The 6,055-nt window shown below is 38.7% G+C and overlaps 1 pseudogene; it reads left to right on the forward strand.

The window, feature by feature from the left end:
• The first annotated feature begins 4,795 nt into the window (after window positions 1-4,795).
• On the forward strand, window positions 4,796-4,893 carry LOC132305861 (small nucleolar RNA R71; annotated as a pseudogene).
• The last annotated feature ends 1,162 nt before the right edge of the window (window positions 4,894-6,055 follow it).

A 6,055-nucleotide genomic window follows, 5' to 3' on the forward strand; every position in this document is an offset into this window, starting at 1 on the left:
TCTGCTAACTCTGCCTCTACAGCCTCCTCAGCTGCTAAGATGGCCTCCTGCTCTAAACTCTTTATAAGAGCATTGTAGCTCTTGTTCCAATCCTTCTTGCCATAGTGGCAAGCCCCTGACTCAGTATGCTCTGCCGTATAAAAAGGATAATGATGCTCTCGGAGGATCTGGGTAATAAGATGTCCGAAGGGAAGGAAAGTGGCTAGCCCAGGCTTGGTCTTGTTGATGTAGTTCGTATACAATCTCATCATAACACTCCAGTAGTGTGCAGGAACAGAAAACCAATGGCCTGTATAGAAGGCATAGAGAGCTGCAAGAAAATCTGACCACCGCTAGATCTTATGGCCTACCATAAATACATTTTGGTACAAGACTGAGTCGAAGAACCATAAATCATTGGGCAAAAAAGTCCCGGTGGCGAATGTCTCACCATCACTGTAATGGCCAGTCATAACAACGGCCATATCTGCGTTAGATGGCCTCTGGAGAAGAGGATAATAAAGGCTGGGAGTGTAGACGTGTGGGCATCGAGAAGATATGGCCAAAGTCTCAACAGTGATACGGATGAGATGCCCATCAATAGTAGTCCAGAACTCCTATAAATTACTCGGGGCCGGCCGGAGGTTTTGGTAGAACAACCGGACGAGCCGCGGGTAAACCGGGTAGGTCACCGGGGCTAAAATAGCTGAAATGCCACGGCGGTCAATGTCATCAAAAGCTGCCCTGGTCAGAATCGACCAGGAGAAGAAAGCAATGTCAAAGACAGACTCGTGCGCCACTGTAAGGCATGAATATCTCCTGATAGGTCTATTTTGGATCTGGCCGAGCAGTGCGGGTGGTGGTAAAGGAGGTGGTACATGCTCAGCCTCATCAGCCGATGAAAAAGATGAAGATATAGAAGTAGAAGAAGAAGAAGAGCGCTCAGACTGAGCTGGAGCTGGCTCCTCATGCTCCTCTACACACTGTCGCACTCTACACTCATACTACCGGCAGGCAACAGTCTTGACTCGAGCCATGGCCTGCAAAAGAAAGAGACATTTGCAATAGTAGTCAGTATAGAAAATAGTATAGGAGATGTAGAATTAAAGCAAACAAATAGAAACATATTTGTCAAGTTAAGATAGACAACTCAGAATAGATCACATGATTTTATGCAAGTGATGATACAACTAGGTATATACATTGAATGTTTGGATAAATGAAGCATGCTAAACAATATAAGTATGAAATGCATCCAATGTGGAAAATACAGGCATTAGGCATAAATAAACTAGCATGAACACTATGGAGGGTGCAGGGGTATGAATATGCAAAGTATTGAAGTTCGATTGATCAAGGAAAAGATGAGATCAATCTAAGTTGGATCGATTTAGACATGGTGAGATCGATCTTGTTCTGATCGATCTGAGCACTACTCAGATCGATTGAACTCTGTAAAAATACGAAAAGTTGCAGATCTGTGACGTGGACAACACGGGGGGCACCTGAGCAAGCTCGTGGGTCCTTCTACACCTCAATAAGTCAATATTGGTCTCTTAACTAGGCACCCCCCTAAATCAAAATTGGAACAAATATGTATATACAAAATATATATATAAGTATATACACATACTTGAAAAGTCAAAAATGGCACCAATAGAATATGATAACTCTAGATTTAGGCATGATAACATGAGAAACATAAAGATTAAAGCTCGAAAATGACAATATAACCCAAAACTTACCAAATCTAAAGGAGAAAAGTGGAGACCGAGAGAGAGGAAGATGAGATCTGAAGCGAGAGAGAGATTGGAAGCTTTGGAGATGTCATCGGAGGTTCGCCGGAGGTGGGAGACATGATGAACAGTGGCGGGAGAGAGATGGGGTCTGAGATCGATGTTCAAATCAATCCAAATGACCCTTGGGTCATATTTTTAAAAATGATCTCCGACATATTTGATCGATCACTAGGAAATCAGATCGATCAAACTCAGATCGATTATGAAGGAACTCAGATCGATCAAATCCAGAAAATGACACAGTATTTTTGAAAATTTTTGAAAATTTGAAAATAAAACAAATTTCAAAAAATATATTTTTGATTTTTTTAAAATTAAAATTAAAAACAGAATTCAAAAAGAAGTCAAAGTCAACAAGAGGCATTCAGATCGATTGAACATAGATTGATCAAAGCTCGATCGATCCAACAAGTGAAAACCTGCAGCCATGTTCGATTGATACACAAAAAGGTGTTTTTTCATGGGCTCCAAAAATTTTTCTAAGTATGGAATGAAGATCGATCCAAGGGAAAATTGGATCGATCTTGGAATTTCAGATCGATCGAGAAAGAGGTTCGTACGATACATAGAGAGCTAAAATACGCAGGAAATTTACGCTCGATGGGACAGAGAGATGATTGGATGCTGAGATGATAATTCAATCGATAGAACCTATTTTGAGATTGATCGAAAAGGCAATGAATGCCTAATTTCAGAATAAAAGTGCATGCATTCTCAATCAAAATCCTAACAATGTGTATGAACCCGGAACATATCTAGACGACGCAAAAAATGAAAGGTAAAATAGAAATGAGGGAGGAATAGGGTTGTAAACCCTACGAATCACTAGTCTTTAGCGTCTATAGCAAGACATTGGGCTCTTTTAGCCCAGATCAAAAATCTTGTTGTGCATCCCATCCTTAATGGGGTGAAAAGCACTTTGAATCCCACCCAACAAATTGTTCCCTAGAGAACTCGTTGGATTTGACTCAAAGAAGATTGACGGTCCTTTGTCCATGCAATTCTTGGGATTCCATGCCCTTTCAACACTAGCTTTCAAAGCAACATTTTTAAGAGTCCTTTTTGAAGGCAAACTATTTGAAATTCCATCTTCAAGCAAAGACTCATGTTTTTGAAGTTCATTGTCAATACACTTTTCCACAACACATGCTTCTTCATGCTTATCTATTGAATTCAGGGTTGGGTTAAAGATGTTCAACTTCACTTTCATGTGGCCAAATGAGATTTTCATTATCCCCGTTCTACAAATGATGTGGGCATTTGTGGTTGCCAAGAAAGGATGGCCAAGGATGACGGGAATTTGGCTCGTGGGATTTGGTATCGGTTCCATGTCAATGACAACAAAATCAACCATGAAAAAGAACTTATCAATCTTGATTAATACATCCTTAATAATACCCTGGGGCTTTTTGATGGATCGGTTGGCAAGTTACAAAAATATCGACATCGGTTTCAAGTCTCCTAGGCCCAATTTAACATATACCGAGTATGGAATAAGGTTAACACTTGTTCCTAAATCTAAAAGAGCCTGATTAATGACATGGTCACCGATGATGCAAGAAGTGGTAGGTGAACCAGGGTCCTTAACCTTTGGGAGAGTGTTGTATTGTAAAATAGAGCATACTTGCTCGGTCAAGACCACTTTCTTTGGTGCTTAGCTCTTGTTCTTTCTCTTTTGGGTGCAAAGATCTTTTAAAAACTTGGGATAAGCCGGAATTTACTTAATTGCATCCAAAAGTGGAATATTGATCTTCACTTACCTAAACACTTCAATTATTTCATTCACTTTGGTCTTTTGTTTTTCAATAGAAATGGATCCTTTCAAGGCATCCAAAAATGGAGCATTTGGCTCAAAAACCTTTTCAAAGTCTTTCTTCAAAACATCTTTAACATAAGAATTTTTTAAATCATCCTTAAAAACTTTGTTCAAATCATTTTTCATCACTTTCTCAACAAAAGGGTTCATGCACATGCAATGAAGGAGGAATAAAATGTGAAACGAGACGGGTGTTAACTTTTGGTTGCACCAGTTCACTCTCTTCATTTTGGACACCAACTTGGTTGTCAACAATTTTCCCACTTCTTAAGGTCGCCACTGCATTAACATGCTCAATTGTGTGACCTTCATTGGTTTCTACAACAAATTATTGCTTTGGTGGGGCATTTAGAGACGTCTTCCCATTCTCTCTAGCATTCAAGGTACTAGCTATTTGCCCGACTTGGGTTTCTAGCTTAGCAATGGATTGAGAATGGGAATGAAACAATTGAGTGTTTGCCTCTAGAGTACCCAAAACGGTAAACACTTTCTCCTCAAAAGTGGGACTCCTAGAATTTCCTTGAGAATAAGATGATTGATTAGGAAAATGAGAATTAGAAAATTAGTTTCTATATGATGATTGAAATGAAGATCTATAACCTTGGGAACCTTGGCTTTGCATTGGAGGTGGAACATACTTTCCTTGAAAACCACCTTGGGGAGGGTTTGAGCCTTCTCCTTGGCTTTTCCAAGAGAAGTTTGGATAGTTCCTCTACCTGGGATTGTAATGTGAGCCATAGGGATTATTCCCTTAGTTGACAAATGCAGCATTAACTTGTTCATGATGCTCACTTTGTGCATGTCCATGTAGACAATTGGAAGTAGAATGTAAGATCCTAGAACAAGTCATGCAAGATTCATTAGATGCATGATGAACATGATTAGGGGAGGAAGACACTTGATTTGCCGAATTGTGGTTGATTAAAAATTGATCAAACCTTTGAGTTAAGGATTTCACCTCGGCGGTTATGTCATTTGAATTGTTAACTTGATATAAGCTGACATTCTTCCTTCCACCTAGAATTCTACAATTTTAGAGGACAAAGATCGATGCATAGAATTTTCACTCATACTTTCATATAATTGCCAAACATCATTTTCATATTTATCAAGATAAGAACCACCCATAGATGTATTTACCATTCTTTTTTGATTATCCGGTAAACTTTCAAAGAAGTATTGGACTAATTGCTACTTAAGAATGTCATGATGTGGACACTTCCTAAGCAAATCATTAAATCTTTCCCATGCCTCATGAAACAATTCCCTATCCCTTTAAGAAAATTCACGAATGAAAGTTCTCATGGCATTGGTCTTTGATGCCAAGTAGTACTTCTTCAAGAACTCTTGTTGCATTTCTGCCTAAGAAATTATCGAAAAAGGCCTAAGATTGTTCAACCAATATTTTGCTTTGTCTTTAAGGGTAAAAGGAAGAAGTTTGAGTCTTAAAACCTCTTCTGGCATGTCTGTGTATTTCACGGTGGAACATACTTCAAGAAACTCATCCAAATGCTTGTAAGGTTTCTTCACTTGGAAGTCCATGATAGTTAGGAAGCATTTGAATAGTTTGCAATTTAATCTCATAGTGATGTGCTCTAAATGGGGGCAATCGAATGCATGTTGGTGCATTGTATTCATTTGGAACATAATGATCGTGCAAAGCAATGGGAGGATTCCCAACCGATGGTGCTAAATGAACATTGTGATTAACTTGAACCATTGGAGGTTGTGGAGTAAAAATTGACCGAGGCATTCCAAATGGAATTTGGCCTTATTGTTGTGGTGGAATGAATGGTCTAGGCATGCCTATGGTACTTGAATGTTGTCATGAAGCACATTAGGGTGGATGATGCCTTGTTGGTCTATGTGACCAAGGTCCTCCACATGGTCGTCATTTTGCTTGTCCATTGATGAAATGGAGTGATGAGAACTACCTTTTCCCCTAGGATTATGAACAACTGATTCAAGATGGAAATCAAGTTGGACAAGGGTAGGATTTAATGACCTACGACCATCCATACACTAACAGAACAAATAATAAGTAATCAATTAAATAGCAATCACTTCGCGTCCATAACAAATCAATTAATGAACATCCTCCACATACATGGATCCCATACTCCCATGCTTTGAACAATATACAAAGAAAAGTAAATTGCCTCCACACGGGCTCACGATCTATCTAAGAATTTAAGAACTTGTCACCATGCGAGCCGACAATTTAACTAGAGATTGAGTTAGAAAGAGCTCACAAAGGGTCCTTAAACAACTTCAATTCAAATTTTTTTTTTTTTTTTTTCGCTTAGCTTTGCAATTTTTTTTATTTTTTATTTTTTATTTTAGCCTTTTTATGCTCAGCTTAGCTCCTTGCATTTCAATTCTCCTTTACTTCACTTCCTTGCTCAATTCACATAACTAATCAAGGACAAACATAATAAGTAACTAAAAATAAAATAAAGTA

This window comes from Cornus florida, unplaced genomic scaffold, assembly GCF_030987335.1.
Source record: "Cornus florida cultivar Cherokee Brave unplaced genomic scaffold, ASM3098733v1 CherokeeBrave_3.0.0_Hap2_Chr04, whole genome shotgun sequence".
NCBI lineage: Eukaryota > Viridiplantae > Streptophyta > Magnoliopsida > Cornales > Cornaceae > Cornus > Cornus florida.